Here is a 24,444-nt window from a genome sequence, read left to right on the forward strand (position 1 = left end):
CTTTATCACAAATGTGTAGGTGGTGTTTGCCACAAAGTATGGCACACTGGAGTGCCCTGAGTGCCTTACCAATGCATCAGGCGACAGATTTTATGTAAAAGTAATATACTTAACAAAGCACTCAAACAGCACTCCTCTTAACAACCTAAATCACAAAGTAGGACAGTGAAAGAGGCAAGTGGTGGAGCGTCGGGTTGCAGACGTAGATATGGATGCTGTCAGAAAGGTAGAGCAGTGAAGTATTTTGTTGATTTGACTCAGTATTTTCACGTTTAATGTTTCTGCATATAAAAAAAAGTCCCAATAGCTGCTCCTTAAGGATAAGATTCTAAGCTTAAAAAGCTCACGGTCATAATCTGAACGTGTTGATGTTCTGCAGCTAGTCTTTTTTTTGTGCCAAGCACCATCTAAGTTTAGCACGTTAGCGTGAAGACATTTGACGGTTGCAGTAAAACATAAAGTGCTCAGGCTGATCACAGTAGGATGTTTTTTTTATGTGTGGATCTAAACCTAGAGAGGGAGACACCGCAAATGTCTGTGCAATATTTGCTGAGATATTTCACTCTGAAGGACAAAGCACATATTTACACTGCAACCCACAGAACCAAGCCACGAATAAACATTCATGTTTTTGTGTATTTTTCTATTATTCATGCAGCATTGTTTCTTGATATCAAGACAGTTATTGTTTCCCTGCCAGCTTCTGTAGTTTTAAAGTGCTTGAAATTTGATTTGACATGCTTTTACTGGGAAAAAAAAGAAAAATATTCCATTCTGTAGAGGTTTATACAGACTCAGAACTATTTCCAAATATGGTTTGACCCAGCAGCAGCAGCAGCCTGCATGGACTTTGCCTTTAGTTTTTACTCTGCTCCAAAGGAGCATCCTGACCTGCGCATAAAGAACTGCAGGGAGCGAACCGAAGTATATGATAAGTCTCCTGTCCCTCTTTATCCTTGGAGAGCTGTCATATATTCCACCAGGCAGCAAAGGGACCTGCAAAGTGTCAGCCTGGATCTTATTTCACCTCCTGTTGGAGAGGAAAGAAAGATACAGTTCCCCGAGTCTTCTCTATCCTCATCAATAAAACGCCCGCCCTGTCAGCAGGGTACAGAACAAATCAATGTGTGCCTTTACATGAGAACATCTTTGATGAGTAGAGGTTGTCTGAACCCTGCTCAGCAGTATTTCAAGGCCCAATTTGGGCCTGATGGAGACTTAAAGGTTCTACTGACTATTGTGTTCCTGAAATACTGATTTTTTTGAAAGCGTTTACTTTCTGAGCTTAAGTAAGATGAAATGCAACTTTACACATTTGTTTGTGGACAGAGGCAAAATGCCACTTTCCTACTGATTCAAACAGGACTGAACTGAACTGTGAAGTGTTTGCTGAGGTGTGAACTCTGACAAAGAAAACCTTGTTCAGACACTCACTGCACCAGATCTAAGCTTGCAGGTCGGTTCCTATTAATCCCCGCAGCTTTAAAAGTTCCTCGTTCATCGTGGGCGCCAGGCTGGACTTTAAAAAAAAATGTTTTAAATCTGCTACATTCTGCTGCTCGCTCTTATCTTCTTGCCTCACTGGTGTCTCACTGACACATATTTTATACTTTTATTTGGTCTTAATCAAATGCTTACTGATTGCTGATGGAGGGCTACATTATTTCCTTCTTTCCTGCATACATTTATCATGCAAGCACTTTCACTTGTTGACAATTCAACCTATTAGCTGCTAACAGCTGTTTGATATTGAAATGACACATTAATGTTGTGTGTGCTCATGCAGGCGAGTTACTCTATGGCTACATTAGTGGCTCCGCGGTGCTTTGAACTAAATAATAACATGAACCATTAACCATCTCCCAGTGATATTGGTGAAATAATACATGGATTGTGCGGTGACCATGCACTAATCAGCGATAACATTAAAACTATTCATTTTGTCATATTACCCATGTAGCTCTCATGTCCTCAAAGCACTTCTGACCCCTTTTGGAATAGCCTGACGTTGGTAGCTGATCCTCTAAGCTGGATGTGACCTCTGTAGACAGGTCAGGTAGTTCTGAGGCAAAGTCAACAACTAGGTCTCTTTTTCTTCTTTTGGCTGATTTCTTTAGGGGGGTCATCATCCTCTGCCTTCATCTCACCCTATCCGTAGCATCTTCCTTCACTACATCCATGAACCACTGAAGATTCAAACTGTTTTTGTGTAGTTTTCCCTTCCATGGGTGGTTACATCCATATGAGTGCCAGGATCCAAGGTTTCCCAACAGAACATTGCACTGAGAGGAGATAACCCAGGTTATCGAATGACCTGTCAGTTTTAATGTTTTGCTGAAAGGTGCACATTTTCAACGGGTATATTTAAATACCTGATCTTACTTAACACTAAACATTGTTAGATTTTGTTATGCTTTTTTAGGAAAAATTAAATATCGCTAAAATATGTTGCTCAACTTTGGCTATGTGTAAACTTTAGGACAAGCACGTAGGTGGCTAAGAGCTGTGGAGACATTTTTCTAAACAGCAGAGTTATCATGGTGGGCTGAGATGAAATGTGAAGCAGTCATCAAAGTCAGCAGGAAGGGGGTGGCTTGCCTGTCTAAAATTTCCAGTCACTCTATCAGTGCAGTATTTTCCAAAGTATTTTGGTCTAGTCTCAACAAAGTGGTATCTCGTTAAACACTGTGTTGTAGCCTACCAGCAAAACAAAAGTGGCCTAATAAAATATTTAAACGGCTCTCCGTTTCCGTGCATGCCGCATGTGTTCATTTATCCTCTGTGCTTTTGGAAGGAGTGGAGAAATCTGCCGGCATCGCCTGTGAAATGATCCACCAAGCAGTTTTCTGCCTTAATGATGAAATATTAAGTAAACAACGCATGTAGCTGTGTGCAGGAAGTCATATACTCATCCTAGAAGGCGATGAGCGTGTTGATCCATTAGAAAACACTGCACAGCCCTGGCTTTATTCCCCCTAAACTGAACAAATATTGGTATTTTAAGACTTAAAAATATCTTTTATACCTGCATTCATTGCTTTAAAAGGTTCAAACACTGTTGGTTTTTGTAAGCTTTGAGTCCAGCCATTCAGCTGGCACAGTCAACACCTCTTTTCATTTCAAACTGGAATTAATTAGAATTAATCTGTTTTTAATTAAGTTATTAGCATTTCTTACGGGTGAGATGTGTAGGCACCTAAAATTAAAGAACCCATTTTTCTTGTATTCTTTTTTTTCAATTTTTTTCTAACACTCTTGGGAAATTGCTCAGCTCGTTTCATACATCATATAAAATGTGATTCATCATCACATTAAATCTAAATTAGACCTATGTTTTTGCTAATATTTTATCCTTCTTGGAAGAAATAGGCACACGAGTCTCAAAATAGCTTTTGGCTGGAGTAAAGAGGAAATTTAATTACACTTGAAAGAGGGAACCCTATTGTTTCCATAAGAAGTGAAGCTTAAATATTTAGTTGGATTCCCCCCCCCCCCCACACACACACACACAGCAGCAGCACAATACGGCACAACCACCGAGCCCTCCTTTTTGTATCGAAACATTATTTCCATGTGCTTGAAGTCTTTTTAAATGAACTCTGTTGTGTAATCTCACTGGCTGCAGATCTCTGGCTTTTTGGAATACCTCATCTGTGTACTCCAATGATAACTGCTCCAGCATTTCTCTTTTTCTTCTCTGTCACCTGGCAGTAATTCAGCTTATGACCTGATTATTATTGAATTTATAGGCTCTTCCAATTCACGCCAGGATCGGATAGAGAAAATAATGATTAATCTGAAAGCAAAGAATGAGCCAAGGAAATGATTAACTCGCTGTGCGCTGGTCCAACCTGGTGGGAGAGGGTTCAACAAGCTTGTAAGCAGAGAGAATGGGTGGGGAAGAGGCACTGTAGCTCAAAACTGCATTTAACTAATACTTGACCTTTGCCTCTTTTCACTTTTGAGCAGCTATTGGACTGAAGTCGAGCCTCGTGAGAGAGTCTCTCTGATAAACATCCAAACCAGCAGAAACCTCTCCAACCCTCATATTTGTTATACAAGAAAGAGGAGACCGGGACAGTTGTATTAATAATTAGAAATATCGGGCATTGCTTCTAAAAACAAGGAGGTTTATCCACCAGAATCAGTAACTTCCAGTACATTTGCTTGAAAAGTTCACATATCAAATCACCTCTTCCTTTTTTCATTGTCTTCTTCATCATATCTTTCAGCTTTCATTATTGGCTGTGGACAGTATTGGCTCTTTTTCAGGAAGTCACTGTTCTCATCGATTTTGCACAGTTTTCCTGTTGCGATGCTTGCCTCAAAATAAAGCAAATAGCCCATCACAGCATTGCTACTTAACAGCATATCCTGCTCTCTATAGAAAAAAAAGAAGGATTAAGGGGAAAGGAAGATTTTTTTTTTTTTTTTTTTTTGGAATCTCTTCATACATTTTTAAGGGAACAGGATTATCATATGCGAGGAGTCATCGTGCTTTTTAAAACACCCTGGAATCGTAGGACATGAAGTGAGATGAAGCACAGCAGGAGAATTTAGGACTAATGCCTGAGAGGCTGTCAGACTTGATTAGGTGAGGAGGTAGGGTGCCTGGAAGAGAGCTGATAACAAGACCCCAATGTTACCTGGGGCTGTTGAGGTGTTTAGTATATGATGCTTATGGCCTAAATCTAGTCTTTAAGGATTTGTTATCTGGACCATGTGTGCCCCATCATTGTTAATGAACCTTGTTAGCCTTGTATCCTCTTGTTTAGTAAAGAAATCGAGCTGTCTTGGCTACAAACCCTGATTTTCCAGGATTACAGGATATATGTTTTGTTTTTATCTTTTTATCTTCAGTGAAAACAGAAAACTGTTTCTCTTCCCGTTGCTATCCCAATTGCTTTGTTGACGTGAACCCTACATTTCAAATCAGTGAGAGAAAACAAGATAGGTTTTAAAGCTCCATGCCTTTATCCACATTCATCAAACACCTTGTTCCAGTCAATCCCATATGGAAAAGAGTTGGCAGGAGGCAAAAAAATTGAGTTTTGTGATACTGGAACCTGATTGGTTCGCTGCACATTGGGGGTGTAAGAAGAGTGTTGTTTGTTTGACAGGTTTGAGTGTGGGTGAAGACAAAGCACACATGCCTCCCCCATACCAGCCCCTTTTCTTAGAGCCCATATTCTCTTGTTCATTGCTCAAATTGCACACAGAACATGCTTGCATTCCTGTGTCTGCAGGCTAAAAATGACACGCACTGAAAAATGGACAGGATAAAAGAGAAAAATCTCTATTTCAACCCGTTGTGGCTTTCCATCAGTGTCTTCTCCCTCATTATGTGCCCATATCTTCAGTCCTCTCACACCAACACCTACCATCTTCTTCCATTTACCTGTAACAACCAGTCCTGTCACTGCTCAGTGTCAAATGTGACTGTTTCCCTTGAGTAACCAATATCCGGCTGAACCATGGAACTGTGTGTGTGTGTGTGCAATAATCAGGCGAGCAAAAATGCCACAGAAATAAATCTGATCTGCAGAGATGTTTTCCATGACTGCGATTACTAGTTAACGCAAACACCCTGCTGTGTTTAAGCGAACATTTTTTGCTATTAATGGAAGACGATATCTGTCTCACGTCGGCTTCGAGTCTGTTTTCAGTGTTTAACTGGAGTTTACGCGAGCAGTCACAAATCAGAAATGTGATGCTTGGCATTTTTCATGGAAAGATAAGACACAGCCTTTAAAACAAAGGGGGGGGGGGGGGGGGGGGGAGAAATATGCATCAAAAGTGACACATCCAGTTAATTTCGTCTTGCCGTGGTGTTGCAATAAAATGTACAGAAACCTGTGTTTCTGGTGCTGTTTGTCAGAGAAATCTGTGTGGGCTACGTTGCAACGTGAAGCCGCTCTGATTAATGTGTGCTACTTCACTTCTGGCAGCTACATCAGGCAAATCCTCAGAGATACTTCCTCCAACACTAATTCAGCACCTCTGTTCAAAGCTCGCAGCGTGTTTTATTAGCACCTGGATGAGTATTGTTGAAGCTGTTACAAAGGCAGAAGATAAAAACAAATAAACCTGCCTTTTTCCTTGTAAGCTGTGAAAATAGCATGAGGAAATAGGAGGTTGCAAAATTGTACATATGTATACACATATAGCTTGTAAAGTATGAGTAAAGTACGAGCAGAGAAATGTTATTACCAAAATGAAAGTGTTCATAGTTCTGCAGAAGCATGCCATCAGTGAGTGTGCAGTGTGTTTTTTTTTGGATTGGGGTGTTTACTTTATTTCCCAACCTAGGGGAAAAGCTGTGAATCACAACATAAATATGGGGGAAAACTTTGAGGAAGCAACTCACTTTCTCTCTGATTTCTTTCTTATCATAGGCTCTATACAGTATAGCCTATTTATGTTTCTTAGTGTTGAATAACATTCGGAGTTTACACAAAGTTTACACAAAGTCTTCAGCAACTGGAAAAAACCCATTTATCTAGCATATTCTTTGGGCAGGCTAATCAATGTGAGCCTTACTTTGAGAGGAAGGTTCTCTGATCAAATAGTTGTGCAAACTGTTTATTCAGACGAGAGTAATAGTTTATCTTCATATATGCTTTCTCTCACTGCTATGTGCCTAGTTTTTGTGTGTACTTTATTCTGGATCATACATTCATTTTTACTCTATTTTCTCTACTTGGCGATTTACTCTACTATTTTGGCGATGAGGCAGTTTAGCATAATTCCAGTAAACAGCATGAAAGTCAAGGGCTGCATAGTTAGTTTATAGCATTTGCTATTGCTCTGTGATTCTGAAAAACAGTAATATTAAAATGGCAACAGCTCTGACGTGCGTTTACCTGACACTTTACCTTTTACTGTGAAAGATGTAATGCCTGTAATGACTTTAATTTTATTTCTATACATAATAGGCCTTTTGGGAGATTGTTGATTGGTCAGACTTTTATCTAGGATATTGCCATTCACCATGTTCCCGGTGACTCTAGCTGTGTTTTTTCTTTGCATACATCAACAGAGGTGTCTACACCAGGGCCTGGTAACTTTTACTACTGAAAGAGCTACTTTTGAGCAATTTTTTTCCTCCATCCCCAAGATTTTTATGGAGCTTCAAAATATATTTGAGCCTTATAATCAAGTTGAAGCAGTCTATTAAGCATGTGTTTGTGTACTCGCCATGGTAGTTCAATGAGATTGAACTTTAGAAGTTTCTTTGATGGGAGATGGAAATGTCTTCAAAAAACTGAAGTCCAGCAGCTTTCTTTTCAAGCTCCTTAGTCTTATAAGCACATTTAGCCGTACAGAATTACTTATAGGTGACACTTATAATCTTTAATCACATATGACTACTCTGCAGTGGGTTTTATATGATTTTTTTGTACTTAAACTATGTTAATGCCACATTTCTCTTTTTTTTCCAAAGTCACAGGGAGCCACTGGTCATCTACTAGACTTAACTTTCCTAAGTTAAAGACTAACTTAAGAAAAAAACACAAACAAATGAAGTAAAACTACTTTCAAGTCTTTTTATGTTTTTACTTACCGCGAATAACAGATCAGCACACTCATTAAACCATTCTTTATTTTGCTTTTAAAATTTTGGCCTGTAGATCACTCTGGCGGGCTTTTGCTACTCTGTGCATTACGGTAGAAGAATGTGCGTGTGCGCCCTGGTGTGAGCGCCGGTTATTACGGTAGCGCGGTTGATGATTGTTTGCTGCTCCGGGGTCCGTGAAAGCGCCGAGCGCTGCGATGAACCTCCACAAAGCCCGCTCTGCTCTCCCGCTGTAACCGCAGCTAACGTCTCCCTCTGAGGCAAACTTTGGATACCACTCCGCTCCCAGCTGTAAGTTACACACACGTCTTCGTGTTTTGGGCACATTTTCCGTTTTTCCTCTTCCTTTTTAACGAACTACAGTTTTACTTTAAGATGCTCCACGCTTTGTTTTCGTCTTGGAGAGTTAATTGTTAACTGCGAGATAAAATAGAAGTCATTACGCGCTGCATGACTCGGAAAGCCTTTGTTTTCTTCCTGAAAGAGTTTTTTTTTTTTCTTTAATTTTTGTTCGCACCCGTTAGTTTTTGTTTCTGTTGTATGAGTAGTTTATTTCAATTTTCTTAAAAGCTTTAATAGTATGCTACCACAGCCGGGGGACAATGAAGTTGAAAGTGGTGAACAAGTCTGTCAAACCCCACCTCAGTAAGTTTAACGCTATTCCTAGCGTAGCGTTGTAGCTATAGGGATAAAAGGCTGTGTTAGTATTTAATTTTTAGCTATACATTAGCTTCCTAACTATCTGTGTGAACGTCTGAGCTGCTGCACCCCACCCAGTACATGTTTGGGAGCAGCTAATAATTGTTTGGTTATCCAGCTTAAAAGCATTTTACTGTCGTTATTCAACACGACACAGTCTATACTGTATTTTTTTGGCTTGGTTTTAAATAGCAGTCTTCCAAGTTTCTGGATTTCATTATACATTTATTATTATTTTTTATCAAGTTAAGGCATTGGCTTAATGACAGAGGTGGAAACTCATTTTAACTAGAGTGGTTGGGCATTGAAAGCCACAACAAACTAATATCTTCTTATACTGGCAGATTAGAATGACATCTTAATGTGTTTTCTTCAGAAATGCCTCAGAAGCAGCTGTGTTTATTATAAAGAGAAGAGAGGACACATGCATGCATACCTCAGTGTGCTGCAGTGTTTGTAATATAAAAATGAAAGGAATTTCTGCAAGTGTACACTGTCCACATTTATGCTTTCTCTTGAAATTGTAATTAAGATGAATTAAGATGAAGCATGGCTACTGATTTTGACGTGTGTTTAAAGAGCTGCCCCTCATTGTAGGAAATTAAAAATCCCTCAGTGTGTGGGAGCCTGCTTAACGCCTGCAGGTCACGTTAGTGATTGGTGTGTCAAGACTTGTCCCAAGCGGAGTTCAGCAATCCCTCAGTAGACGCTGAATAAACAGTCATGCTGTGAGTGTTTAGTTGTCTGAGGGGAAAGTCTCGCTTCTTTTTCTCCTGAGAGTTGCTGATTGAAATCTAAACTAAAAGTGCGTTTTCCACTTTCTGCCTGCTGAATTTGCTGAACATGTTGAGCTGGAAGGGTAGATGGTGAAGAGTTGTGTGTGTGTGTGTGTGGGTTTTTTTGTTTGTTTGTTTGTTTTTTCCCCTTCCCCTCCCTCAGTGATACCGCTACTCGGTTCATGCGTGCTCATTGACACGCCCTTGTTTGCAAGGCAACAAGCGATTGAACACCTAACTCATGATGCTGGTATGAGTCAGACAAAAAGCAGCATGACGAAAGCGCCTCAGAAGCTTTTGCAAAAAATCTAATATTTCAAAATGTCACACGAGGAGACAAATGAGGGCTTTTCCTCTCAGCTTGAAGCCTTTAAAATTGCATCGCTGGATTGCTGTTCTCATGAATGGAGCTTTTTTTCCCCCCTATCATTTTTTCCATGCATTTGAGTCGCACTGTTTTCCCCCTAATCATCTTGCACTTGGACATCTCATCCAGGCTCTCTGTGTGGGCGGTGGTTTCTCATTGGTCAAGGAAATGGTAAATAGTAAACTGCGCTTCGATCTTTATTTTTAGTGGTCATAGCGACAAAGTTCCCAGCTTTATGAAATATAAAAAAAACAAAACCCCCCCCAAAAACCTGATGTTGAGTGGGCAGCACTGGATACCTTTTTGTGATACTGTGGCTGTATTGATGTAGACATGTTCTCCAGCTGAGGTACTTGCTCAGAATTAGCCAATCTTTTAAGCTAAGTGAGGATAATCTAACCATCAGGTATTTTTACTGTTAACATAGTAGCACTCTGAATGAAGTAGTGGCTCTAGTAAAGAGGTCAGATGTGGCTCGATGTTGACCTTTTGGGCAATTTGCCTTTCCCGTGAACGCTTCTGCCTGCAGGATACCGTCACCTTAGCTAACCCTCAAAAACTCTTTTGGCTTTTGTTGCAAGCCCTTCTCACTAATGGCTCTCATGCAGAACAATATCACGGTTCACTGTGTCACACAGAAGTGGCACACACTGTCATGCAACTGTGCTTAATATCTGTCTGACCAATGAAATCCTGAGAGGGGTGCCTGCAGTGCAGAACTGCAGGTTTTGAGTGTGTCCCCGTGCACTCCACCTGGCTGCATAGGGAGTTGGGCTGGTCTCAGTGGAGTTGGACTGCGAGGCCAACATCATCCTGTGAGAGTTAAGCAGAAGCATATGTAGATGTGTTTATGTGTCTCTGTGTAGTCTTATATCAAAGCGCACTGAGACAAGCAGCAGCAAAGAGTACAGGTCTGGGCAGTCCCACAGGCACATAAACATTCTTGTTTTGCTGCCTGATGGGTAAGGAAAGCACATGGTAACATTTTTTTGTATTAACCTCTCAGTGATTTTAAAACATTTCAGTTCACAACACTGTGCACCAGCACGGACCCAAACTAGCTATTCCATTTTTAACACAGAGAACATTTGTTTCTATTCTTTACAAATGAAAATGTAGCACATGTTGTTGCTGTAGGGGGAAAAAAATCAGAGTTTTGCCTCAAGCCTTGTTTTTAAGTGTTATGTAAATGGTTAGAGTAAGAATTTTGTTCAAACCACATCCCTGAATGAGGGCATCTTCTACTGTGCTCCTTTCATAATCGTCTTTTTAGATGTAGGCTATCCTCAAAATAGCAACAAATATGATTTACTTGAGCGAAACTGTGGTAAGCTATATTTAGTTTAATCTTTTTCTACTGACTTCTGGTCTGTCTCCAGGGCTTACTGTGCACCAGCAATATTGTCATGCCAGTGAAGATGGCTTTCTTCCTGGTGTCTTTGCTTTTAATTTCCTTCTGTCTGCTGTGACTCTGGGTTAGCTATAGGCTTTAATAAGGACCTTTCAGCAGATGAGTCCCTGTTTATTCCTAGTGGACAAGATTAGAGAAGCTAAGACTCCATGTTGCTTTTCAGATTTTGTCGTTTTATGGAGGTTGTAGACTTATTGATCTAGGAAAGGCAGAAAAGTGGTTCTGTGGTTGAATGTTGGCAAAAGACTGGACAATTTTAGTGAATATTTGGCAAGGCCTTTCATTTCAAAAATTCCAGACAGAGTCTACAAAATCTCATCCTGGGTCCGTTTCCTTGATGAGCACTGTAATTCCTTCTGCAATATTACTGTAATCTTTTGTCAGACTCACTTACATCCTTATGCTCAAGGTGTGACCACAGCTAATAGTATTTATAATCAGGAAGTAGAGTAAAGCCTCTTACACACAGGCTACTTTTTTTTTTTTGTTTGTTTGTTTTTTCTCCTCAAACGGCGATGCCATTCATTATCAGTTTAATTGTCGACAACTCCTGTCTCATTTTTGCTGCTAACCTGCTCTCCTCTGCCCTTTGATTATCTTGTTATGCCTACGGAGTGGCTCACTGGACAGTTTGGTTCAAACACCTCCAGTTATCCTTCAGGTGTTTTAAGAAAGGATCTCATCTATCTATTATCTTGGACTGCAGCTGGTGATAGTAGTCCTTGTTCTGCTCGGATCTCCACAGGGAGCTAGAAGGCCACTCTAATCAGAACTGGCAGCAGGTGGAGAGCTGGTTCGTGTGCTGCTATGCCAAGCTTAGCAAGGCTGCTGAGCAGAACAAAGACCGCCATCGGCAGCTGCAGTCAAAGACGGTGGAGATTGAATTCATCAGCAAGATTAGAGGCTTACAGAAGAGACCCTTGATTATATTGCTCTGTTTTTTTTTTTTTTTTTTTTTTTAAGCTTTAAACTGTATTAAGCCTGTTTGATTACAGCAAAAATCATAAACACAGCTATTTTGGTCAGTCATCTTGATTATTCATAAACTTAAAAGTTTTGCACTTACTGAAGATTAAAACTTTACTATTTATGGGGGATTTCCTTATACTTTAAATATAATTCGTATGTGGAAAACCCCCCAGAAAAAACAAAACATATGTGGGCCCCAGGGGACACAGGGTTGTCTGACTGGGACTTCTGACTCTAAAGCCCCTTCGCCCCAACCAGTGGTGCCTGTCGGTCCACAGCCTCCATTGTGGGATCCCTAGGGTACAAATGTGGTTATAAAGGGCCCCCTGCAGCAGCACACTGGCTTGCATAGCAGCGCAGGGGTGAGCGACAGAGTACAGAAAGCAGACCATGTGAGAGACCCTGAGCAATCTGGGGACAACGGTTAATAATGGAAAACTTGTGAGTTTTACTTCCTTTAGAAATAGCTTGTTGACTGAGACTTCTCTTTTAGTCATCTTGGTTGAAGCTGTGATAAACAGTGAGCAAGTGTACATGTGCAAGCATGCACAACTGTAACAGAACAGTATGCACACATGGATGTGCATATGCTCATAGAATAAATAACCAATAGAATCTAAATCTGTGTTAAGCACTACAGCTGGTTTGTTTCACTCCTGTACAATAGCACAGGAGTGAAAGAAGTCAGCAGTGAAATGAAATAGAAATGGGTATGTCTGGTAAAAGACCTGCTGCCTTCCAAAATAGGAAATAATTCATGCTGTGCTGGTTAGCTGCTCACAGAGCTATGCTGTGGAGTTGGGTTAATTGAGTCTGTACGTATTCGTGCTCACAGTGGAACATTGTGATTGTTTTGGCTGCTCGTATGTGCTCCTGCATTGAGACATTCCCCCCCATGGTTTCACCTTTCCCCTTTGGCATTTGAACAAAGTCTCCATTCATTTATCCTCAGGAGCACACAGACATTACGTCTGACGTTTTCAACACCCTCGTATGTCTGGTTAGCTGACTTCCTGGCACCCTTTTACTGGGAGGATTCAAACCTACAGTGTGATGAAAGAAAAGAAAGGATCTCCTCTGCTAAATGTTGAGTATTAAGGCAGCAGCTCACCTCCCTGTAGGATCACAGTGTCACATCCATGCCACCCCTGTGGAGGTTCAGTAATCCCTATGGTATAGTTTGGTTTCTTTATTCACTCACAGATTCGTCATCAGAAGTTCACCACTGAACATTTGGATTCTGCTAAACTCACAACTGTTACTCTTTTACTTCATTATGCATTACTTTCACGTTCCAGGTTCTTCTAAAGGTCTTTTCACTGAAACAGGTCTTCTACCAAAGTCACTATATTTCTATTCCAATAGCAAACTTGGATGATTAATTTAAGTATTGTTGAGCAACATTTAAGATAAAGTTTTCATTAATCAATTGATTCTTGTTTACTTGATTTTTCCGGACAGTAGCCAAAAAGTAAAACATGTCTTTACACCTTTTTTCAAAGTTGTTATGTTTATATTGTTTCATATGACTACTCAGCAGGACAAATAATTAAGCAGTTGTTAATTAAAAGGGTCAAAGTAAGCCTAAAAGGCTGGAATTATTGCTTATAAAAAATGTTTATCATCCAGTTTTCCTAAGCTGAATATTACTTTTAGGCAAACACATCTGGTAGCGACTGTGTTTGTCAGCAGAAAAGATGTCCCTGGTCCAAGTTGGCCAACCTTTGTTCAGCAGTGAGTGACTTTTCCTGCTGTGATGGTTTAGATAAGGATGGGAGTCTCATTTCCTATGACGCGATTCACAAACTTTGAGTTTGCAAGTTGGTGTAATCACACAGACTCTTTCAAATGCAAATTGTGTGTTTATATAACTGTCCAGGCTACAGCCAGTGCTCTCTTGACCAGTCTAAATACATTTATTAGTTACTTGATTATTAATTCTGCCTTAAACTTTAAATGTGTAATGAGCTAGCGTATCATATTTAGATTATTGTTATTTTTATTAATTAGATCAGAGCAGAAGCATAAAGACAAGTATCAAGTGAGCATTGACCACTTTGTTTTTCGACTGTATAATGCACATGCAGCTCATATCACAGTGGTCACAGCAGGTCACTATTTAAATTGGTTAAAGACGAAGGCTCATTTTCTTCCTATTCAGCCATTTGTGCCTGTGGAATTAGGCGCCATCAACAAGAGGCCTTTGTGCCTTTGCCTCTAGCTGGCTCCAAGGAAGATCTATTTTCTTGGTGTCTGCCAAATAATAATAATAATGTAAATGTGTTAGTCCCTGTAGTGGACTAACATACCCCGTGTGCTACTCCTCTGCATTTAACCCATTCACCCAGTGAAGCAGTGGGCAGCCACCAATGCAGCACCCAGGGAGCAGTGTGTAGGGTCGGTACCTTGCTCAGGGGTACCTCAGGGTAGCCGTACAGTGGAGTCAAATCCCCGACCTTCCAATCATGGGGCAACCACTCTACCTACTGAGCTATCCCTGCCAAAGGTGTCTTTACCACGTGCTTCTTGGATGGCTGGCCCTGCTCATGGCTTGGGGGTGTTCTATGTCAGGGCATGCATGGCTAGTTTTAGTACCATGTTCCCAATTCATCCTTACCACCTTGTTCCAGTTTCTTTTTCTACCGGCACTTGTTGTGTCTCGCTCCTCAGATCGACATTGCTGATTTGGTCTGGCTAGTGGCTCTATTGAGAATTCTTCTCAGATGACTGCTGATAAAATGTCAGGCTGAGGGTAGTCTTTGTCATCCTGCATATAAAAGCTCAGGCTTGTCACCCTGCTTGTTGATGTCATTCCCCTATTTTGTCTAAAATAGGCAAATAACTCCATTCTGTTAGGGTCTGAGTGTGACAGTTCAGACAATGACTGTGCTGTGATTTTGGCTGTATTTACTTGTAAATTGCTTGTGATTGCTCAGAGAGAAAGTTAGAAGACCTCTCATTTCTTTTCCCTCTGAATCCTCACCCAATAAACACAGTAGAGAAAGAAGGAGAGCAAGGCACCGTTGCAAAGCAGTAGGACACCAGAGATTTACATTTAGACTAGAGCTGGGCGATATAAGATTTTTTCATATCACGATGTTTTTTTCATTTCTGGCGATAGCGATATATATCACGATATAAGCCAAATAACTATATTTGTAAGATTTAAATGTGCTGTTGCTCACAAGTAAAATGTGAAATAATTAGCAGCTTGTTTTAATTTAAATATTTATTTCCCATAATAAGTTTAACAGGGTAGATACTTAAGGAACATGAAACTTCAGTTTCAGATAAATAAAGGCAAATATTGCAAACTACACAAAAGGCAGCCGCTAAAGCGTTTAAGTTTCAAAATAAAACAAACAAAACAGACTACTAAATTGTCAGTTCCACTTAGAAACAAAATTTTAATTCTAAAAATAAATCTTAGTTCGTTTTACAGAAGAACAGAAAAAATTAACTAACTTTTGTCAATATCAAATAAACTGAGAACTAAAAGGAAATTCTCAATCTCTCCTTGTTGTATAGCTTAGCTTTTCAAACAGTTTTAACAGTGACTTTAGTCTGACAAAAGCCGAATGACGAATTAGCGCTTTCAGTCAGAGATTGAGCATGCACCAGTTTATTGTATTTCCAGACTTGCTTTCGGCACAATTTACAGTGCGCGTTACTCTGTTTTTTGTCAGACTTGAAATAGCCGAAATACCTTCACACTACGGAACTTCTATGGCCCTTCCGTTCGACAATCTCTCCGGCATTGGAACCATCATTGTTTTTTTTCTTCGGTAACCTTCGCTCACGCTCTCGGTTGATTTTTCTCTAGTCGGCAAACTCATTTCCTTCATTACCCGGGCGGCCCGGCTGCAAAAACAAATACACATGTGCGCCTTGGCACTTGTGCTGTACGTAACAAGTCACGTGACGTGACGCTGCGACTGTGATTGGTTAGGCTCTGCGCTACTTAATTTGGATTGGCTGTTCTTTTTTTTTTTTTTTTTTTAAGAGGACAAGAGAGATGAGGCCTATCGCAATAGTTAAATTTTTCTATCGAGAAAAAGTTATTTCGCAATACATATCGTTATCGTTCTATCGCCCAGCTCTAATTTAGACCATCTCAGAGTTGGTTTGTGATGGTCAATCTAAGATGTGTTGTATTTCTATACAAGAAAACTATCCAAAACTGAATACCAAACCCAACAGATGAATATCTGAATATTCAAAACAGCTGGGTACAGCCCAAACCACCACACATGCAGTTTTCTTTTCACTTGTTCTCAGATATTTTTGAGTTCATGTTGATTTCATTTAGATATCATCCATCGTTTTGATAGCAGCCATTAAAACCCTGATGTGTGCACGAAGTTGCATAAAATCACCCAATTCAAAGTACTTACTTTGAATAGCACTTCATAAGTTTAGAGGTGAAATCACCAGGAATAATTCTTCTGTATGTTAAAGTAAAAAGTAGAAACACAGTTGAAAATGAGAATCCAAATTGAGTGAGATATGTCTCCAATTTGTGTGATTAAGCTCTACAGGTTGGTTATAGGTTGATTACATTACAAATTATGCAATCAGTGCAGCGTGACATGATGTGACGGGGAAGAGTCTTTTTTTTTTTTTTTTTTTTGGTGATTATGGGCCATCAGATATTATTTTTGTATTACCAAAATGTACATTCATCATTTTGAATTTCTTTCACTATTTGACCTGCTGTGATTAAATCTAAAGGGTATCATAAACATTTCTTAATCATGTTGTCCAGCTATAATGGTGTTATACTTCTATCTGCACTACACCCGACATGGTTTGCTGACATTGGTGAGGCAAAATGACAAGACTCTTCTTTCTATTGAAAGGTTTAATTTTCTTCTAAATGGTTTAAGGCAGTGCAGTCACAACTAGACTTTTGCCAGGGGAATAATTGAAGTAAGGACTAGGAGATAAATGCAACCTTCTTCATGATTAGATGTCTACCTCATTGTGCTTGGACATCAACCATCTTATGCAAGCATTGATTTGCCACTGGGTAAGGTTGATTCCCTCATTTGTTTCTGTTTAAACTCAGCTGAGCCCACATGGTCTTTGTGGTGTTCAGTAAAAACCTGATTAGCGAGCTGCTCAGATGTGCTTACATTTATTAGGAAGTGGTTTTGGTGTATACAAAGATTGCAATGTAGAGATAGGAATGGGGACAAAAAACTCTGGAAAACTGTATAAATGGCTTACTATACAGAAATTGAATCAGAAGTTTTATGTGTAGGAATTTACTGACATAGAGAAGAAAGTTAAAATGTAACGTTTTAGGCCTAATGAAATAAAGACTGAAATATTAGCCTACTAATGTTACTACGAGTTACAACGTTGCATTACATTAGCTTAAGCATTTATATTACATTAGCATTATATAAATTCTTATGGAGCGTAATTGATATCACACTGACAAGTAAGGAATAACAACAGAAAGTACTTTTATGTTCTACTTACTGCCTTCTTTATCAGTGAGTCAGGGTGGCAGTTGCACTACTTGCTATCTCTGTGTGTAGTATTTCCTCTTGTTGTGGTTGTCCATCTTCAGCATGTAAAGAAACAAAAGTCATAGGCTTACAGTGCCCCTCTCAGTTCTGGAAGAAGGAAAAAAACAAGTACAGTCACTTTTTTCTTTAATATAATTTTTGTATAGAAAAGTATCGTAAGCATCTCTTCTAGTGACATACCTACTCTGCAGTGAAATGTTCATCTTGGACTTGGAGCTTATAAATGTTAAACAACAGTTGCTTTTACTGAAATCCCTTTTGAAGCTAAATTGCTTGCTAGTCACTATACATTGTTTACTTCTCTGGGAAAGTGGACCTTAAGCTACAGTGTAGGCTATGGCAAAGGGTATAGAGCCACTTGTTGCTTCCACATGTGCTAAACATTTGGCTGCATGGTTTTGCCATTAAGTGCCAACATCATATACCTGAGCATAGACAGTGACAGCGTTGTTCATTGCCCATTGGTTTTACTGTTTATATCCCCCCCCCCCCCCCCCCCCCCCCCCAACCTGAAAGTAAAAAATCAATTTAATTAGCTGTTGGTCTACACAGATTACTGCTACTGGTGAAGTTTATTGAACACAATTTAAGTAAGTGGCTGTGCTTTTTCTGGCACTTTAATAAGGCTTAAAAGTATCTGGGATAAAAGGGTGATATCCACACATCAAAGGCCTCACACACACACTGAGTTTGGGGACATTCTGACGACTTAGAGCAAAGCTTCAGTCAGATGAAATCAGTAGCCTTTGAGAAAAAAATTTCTGTTAGTGCCATTTGTTAAATGGGCAGCATATAGTCATTTTGACTGTAGGCTGCTTCAGATTTCTCAAAATTATAATCTCTGATCTGTCATCTCAAAATTATGTCCAATTTATTGCAGTCTGCTAACAAAGTTTATTTATATAGTTGTCTGTGTAATTAAGAAGTTAGAGTAATGTTCGCCTTATCACTGCATTTGTAAAGACTGGTTTGTATTTTCTGCATAGAATTGAGAGGAAAGTTGAAAGCCGTTTGTAAAATGCATTGTTCCAAGTATTGATTTTCTGCCACAGAGAACCTTTATCATTTGCACTCAGTCTGCTGTGTGGGAGCAAGATCGACAAACCAATCGCAGAGTCTGAATATTAACAAGAATGGTGTGTGAGTCTGTTGGCATGGACCGCTAACGTGTATTGCTCTATCATTGGAAGGTGACTTTCTTACTGACAGGGGAAATTGATTCAAGTATTTCTGACAATGAGTCAGAGCTTGGTTATGTAGAACCATTCATAAATTGATGAAATGTTTAAATTATTATTATTGTTGTTGTTATTAATGCGATGAGGTGTGGTTGGTGGCTCAGCTGCAAGGGAGGGGAGGAGCAGCAGTCAAGGGAGGCTGGTCATCACAGCTGGAAAGCATTACTAATCATGCCTTCCCTGTTTTAGTAGCAGCCAGGGCCGAAGAGGAGCTGTGGGCAGGAACAGTAAGAGAAAGGAGCTGAAAACCTGCTTGTGAAAGCACAAGAGTACTGAAAAGCACACTGTAAGTAAAGAAACATCCATGTAATAGTGAAATTTGGGTTCGGAAAAATTTTCATTATCAGCGTGAAAACAGACATTTCACAGGTATTATTTCTGTCAGATTTATCAAGCAGGTTTAGTAAAAAGTAATTTATTCATATAGCCCATACAAAAACAACAGTAGTATACATTAGACATGCTTGTGGGACAAGCAGTTTCAGCAGTGCAGAATTTAAGCAAACGTATACAAAATTATCACATAATGAATGGAATTTAGTCTATTTACTTCATCCAAATTGTGCTCAGGGTCATATGTGTTGCTTCATGGGCACTTTTTCCCCCGTTTTCAGAAGAATCACTCCTCCTCTTAGAATAATGGTCAGATTTGAGTGCAAGTTGGACACAGTGATTACCTCAGGGGATTCATCCAAATTGCGTTAATCCAAGGTCATGTTTGTTAATTAATGGGAAGTAACTTGTGACATGTGATGGATCTTTAGGTGGATGAACCACTGCATCAATGACATTCTGGTTGTTTATATCGGTGTATTTTAATAATCAGGGTGTAGGCCTCTTTCTGTGCTCATTAAACCCTGTTTTAATGAGCATCGTTACGGTCACTGGCCTTACTGTAGATTAAACAGCAGTGTATTTAAAATTAACCTTAAAGATTTTTATCAGCAACATTAATCTTTATAAAACTGCCATGGATCACTTCTCTGCAGGACGTACTTTTACTTTTGACATTTTAGGTTTGCTAATAATACACAGTGGTTTATAGTGTTTATAGTGTGAAACGGTTAATTTTGATGATCACTGTAGAAGTAATAATCATAGCAGTTCTTCAGACTAAAGAAAGCTGCAGAAGATTGTCAGCATACATAAAAGAATAAGACAGGCAGCTCAAAATAATGAAATGGTTTGTTACAGCTGTGACCATTGTTGTCCACATGCGCTTAACTTGATTTAGTTAAGCACATGTGGGCATGCTGTACAGTCCCTCATCTGTGACAATAGTGCCAGTCACTCTGCTTTCTGGTTGCACTCGCTGAGATTGGCAAGGATCCCAGTCCATCCCACCAATTAGTGGACCTACCTGGTTGATGTGCCCTTTAAGCCCAGTATATGACGTTAGAACCAGGATTAACAAAAGATGTGAACGTGAGAAAGGGAGCAGTGTGTGACGCTGCTCTCCCATATGGAACAAAATGGTAGTCAGCCTTTCAGTCTCAGGGTTGTTTCTCTGTGTTCTGAACTCTTATGTCTCTAAAGACATTTTTAAATACTGTGATTTTTTTTTTTTTTTTAATTTATTTATTTGTATTTTTTTTTGTGAGCCAGCCAAAGTAATGCTTTCTTGCTTGAATAGTTTGCATAACTCCTAAGATTTAAATGTGCTGTATAACTGCAGACCATTTCACTTGTTTTGTTTGACATTTTCTTCATTGCTTGTTTAGTGTGAGCCCCAGAACATGGTGATTGTCATGCTGCCAGGTAATAATGGTAACGTCATCATCTTGTGCTTCAAAAGACTGCTTCCCAGTTTATGGCACAACAAGAAGTTGTGCTTGGTTTCACTCACCTATACATACTCGAATGTGTTGCAGGGTAGTACTTAGAGATGGAACAAAATATTGATATGGCAATACATTCTGACTTCCTCTTTCAGTATGACTGTCTATACACTGAATAGATATTTTGCAGCCACTTGGCTTAGAGCTGCTGCTTTATGGCGCCCTGCATCACTCATGCATGTCAGGTAAATGAAGCTAAACTAAATGAAAGGTATCCACCTTGTTGTTGTGAAGAGGAAACTCTTATCAAACTATTATCAAAATGGAATAATAATGATGCACGAATGTAATGCATATAAAATGCAGTGCTTGTTGGCTTTTCTAGGCCTATTTTTCTTTAGTCACTTTACAGATATCGTGAGGTATCACTGATAATTGCCTTGCAGTGTATTAAGTGTGACAGAATCACTATCATCATAACAAAATTATCATGGGAACCTTAATAGCTTGGTAAATCCTGATTTAGCTTTATAGCCGATAAAAGTGGACACATTTCTGTGGAAACCAGCTTATGTGTGTTTACAGTCATTACTAGAACTACTGCTTTCGCTCAGGACACTAAATGAGACCACAGAGCACACGTAAATGCACACCTTTGATGTACTAAAATACATATTAATAGATGTTGAAATAACACCAACGTGTTGGGTACTTAAAGAATTTCTATTTTTATCTTTATTGAGCCATTAATTCAACGTGGACATGGTTTTAGTGACGCAAGTTGAAACCTCAAATGAGTACACTTCGTCATCCAGCAGTGCTGCTTAGCAACCAGGTAACGCTTCAGAAAGCAAGACGTGCTGAGAAAGCAAGGATCAAGTCGAAGTCTTGAAATAGTAGTACTGTGCCGGCTGAGGGATCTGTCCTCAGAACAATTGATTAACTGAAATACTTTAAAACTAAAACTTTGACATACAGTTTATTTATCAGTGGTCAGTACAAAAGGGAATGGTAAGGTTTTAAATTTTTAGAAGTTTTAATCGGCTTAAACTCTTCGTCTATAGAAATCAACCTCTTAGTTTACTCTGCGTCTGATTGGTTAGTATTTGCTCGTTATTTGTTGAACTTGAGGATGACGGAGAAAAGTGAGAATGCCAAAATGTGATAGAGATTTTTGTGCATTGTGCTTTAAACCTTGAATATTCATTTTGTTAACATTTACCAGCCAGTGTGGCACATTTACATACCAAATGAAAATTCTACCTACATTTGGCATTTACCAGGTGTTGATTTTGGACCTCATCTGGACAAAGTAAATGTTCTCAACCCTGTTGTTTTTCCTGTGAGGGCGGTAACATCTGCTTCACTTCTAGAAACTGCAGATTATCATACTCCATTTTTAGCTTCTCTGCACAAAAGCAAGATCAAAGAAACACAGAAAAATGTCAACAGGAAAGTTGGACTAGCAGGACTTTATTTAAGATTAAATTGTTAGACAGCCTGTGTGGGTTTTCCTTAGGTTTCCTAAATATGCTGTGCAAGTATAATATTGGAGTATCAATGTAGATCATACATTGTTCCACATCAAACTACTAAAATATCTGCTGTGTCCCCTGGACTTGTGTGGTTTGTTTTCTTTAGTTTGTTTCTCTCAGTGGTGGAGAATAAAATGAAAGAACTTCCAGTTTACTTACTGCTTATGTTTCACTGGTAACACAAAGTTTTAATAAAGGAGTTCAATAAAGTATCCCAGGATCTTTTTCTCAAGTGATGCAAGATGGAGCTAGAGATTGGCCATCTGATTGGTGCTTCCTTTAACTCTGTGGAGACGAGAGAACTGAGCTAGATGGCGATGTTTCTGCTTAACCAGTCAACCTACTCTCCACCACTTACCACTCGGAGGTCATGACCTCTGAGTAGTGGCTAAAAGAAGGGGCTGAAATATTCAGTTGTGCCATAGGGACACCAATGTAGGACACAGCATTGAAAGCAGCCAGCTGAGCTGGTTCAGGTATTTGACCCTTTGGCAGTTTCCTGCCACACCCAGCTCACAGGAGACCCAGTGGATGACCCAGAACTCACTGTAGAGATTAGATATCTTGTCTGGCCTGGGAGTGTTTTAAAATCCTCCAGGAGGAACTATAACATGTTGTTTGGGGGGGGGGGGAGGAAGTCTTTAATACCCTATTTAGCCTGCTCCCTCCCCAAGCTGTCTTCAAACAAGCGAGGGAAAAAAAAGTAAAGCGTACAGGATTGTAGTTAGTAAAGTGTTATCATTATGGATGAAGTGATTTAACTCAACCCTTTTTTTACTTTAATGCTTTAATGCTGAATCATTTGGAGTTTCCCATGAAATACTCAAAATTCTCCTGTAATGTGGCAGTAGTCTCTTGGGGAAAATTGGGCATGCAGAGTTTTAGCCACTAATAACCATTTGTAGTGCGTCATTAAAGCTTGCCTCATTAGATCGTTTAATTATGGTTGGCTAACAGTTACTCTGGACAACAAGCATTTGACATCTGGTATTTCAAGCTACCTGTGGTTGTGCTACACCACCAGGGCCTTCAGTTCTCCTGAGTAAACTCTCCAGACTTCAGAGTTGCCTGTTTATTTGGTACGCCTGTTTAAAACTAATGTAGTACACTCCAAAAATCATAGTGTCAGTGTAATAATATGCTGCTGCTGCACAGATGAGCAAATTAAACAGCAAAAATAATAATTATGTGTAAGTAGTAATAATTACTGGTTGGTGTCTTACAGCAGAGACGGCGTCATAGAGCATTGTGTTATTTTTGTCGTGTGTACATTTAAAGGCGGGAGCTCGTTCATTTCATCCTTTCTCCATGTGTGCTGAACCCCCCGCCCTCCCACTGATCTCCAATGGTTTTGTTCCTGGGAGGAGATCATTCATCTCCCAGGTATGCGTGTACGTCAAGTGTTGGCACTCTATTCTGCAGCTTCTGCGATAGCTTCACAGTTAACCTGCTGTGCTTTACAAAAAAAAAAATAATAATAATAATAAAATAAAAAAATTCCAGAGATAGAAACCCCAACAATGCCTGGCAGTCCTCTGTGGCTTCATATTAGAAGAGTCTCTCCCTCTCACTTCCATCCCCCACATTGCCCCAGTGTAACAGATGGTAAAAATAAGCCACCTACCTTACTTGCACACCGCTGTGTTGCACATTATTTGATAAATAACAAAGCGTTGTCACTTGTACTGCTGTCCCTCACTGTTCTTTTTTTTTTTTTTTTTTTTTTTTTTTTGTGGCATGCAACTAGTAAAGTGGGCTGATTAGATGAAAATATCTGGCAGAAATTATTTTTGAAAAAAGAGGGGGTGTGTAATATTCAACTGTGATACATTCATATATTATGCATCTATCTATTTATGCATATGGATGTTGCAAAAGCAAACTACAGCAACTCTGTGCATGAATGTAAACACAGATTCATGTGCGTCATGAGTAGGGCTGCCACGATTAGTCGACTAGTCACGATTACGTCGACTATTAAAATCGTCGACGACTAATTTAATAGTCGAAGCGTCATTTGAAGCTTTGTAAGATCCCAAAAGACGCAGGAATAAGTAGTAGGATTTAAGAGTGTAATAACGGACTGAAACAGAAGATGGCAGCACTGCATGTACGAGGATGCCAGCTGCCGTTAAACCTCGAAGAAGAAGAAGCAGTGTCCGGTATCGTAGTCCAAATTCAGGAACCGCATCCTCCTGTGCCCGCATTTGTAGACTGTCCAAATTTGAAGACTCCGACAAATGCGGCCGACAAACGCGCCCTTCATTTCCCCAGATTTGAAGGATGGGTCGCTTCGTGGCCCAGCCTATCCCAGAATTCATAGCGTGGCCCTGCTCAGTTTCCAACAATGGCGGCAGCTAGTTAGTTTTAATATTACTCTTATTATTCTTTCTGGGTCACAAAATAAACGTTTAACATATTTTCAGGCGAGAATGTAGCTGAGTAAACTTCAAATATCTGCTTGGTTTATCAAGACACCACATATTTTCAAAAGCGCTCCGACGTTTTCAGAGACGTCTGTTACCCACCAGCTCGATAGCGAGCCGGGGTTCAAGGCT

The 24,444-nt window shown here is 39.7% G+C and overlaps 1 protein-coding gene across 2 annotated transcripts in view; it reads left to right on the forward strand.

Annotated features, from left to right (window-relative positions):
• The first annotated feature begins 7,759 nt into the window (after window positions 1-7,759).
• tp53i11b (tumor protein p53 inducible protein 11b) overlaps window positions 7,760-24,444 on the forward strand; it is a 37,616-nt gene continuing 20,931 nt past the window's right edge. The window contains exons 1-2 of one of the 2 annotated variants that reach the window (XM_063479445.1): window positions 7,760-7,867; window positions 18,763-18,859. The gene's annotated coding sequence lies outside the window, so the exon portion shown is untranslated. The remainder of the gene's footprint in view (window positions 7,868-18,762; window positions 18,860-24,444) is intronic. The other variant, XM_063479444.1, reaches the window with a different exon arrangement.

The sequence above is a fragment of the Pelmatolapia mariae genome, linkage group LG7 (assembly GCF_036321145.2).
Source record: "Pelmatolapia mariae isolate MD_Pm_ZW linkage group LG7, Pm_UMD_F_2, whole genome shotgun sequence".
NCBI lineage: Eukaryota > Metazoa > Chordata > Actinopteri > Cichliformes > Cichlidae > Pelmatolapia > Pelmatolapia mariae.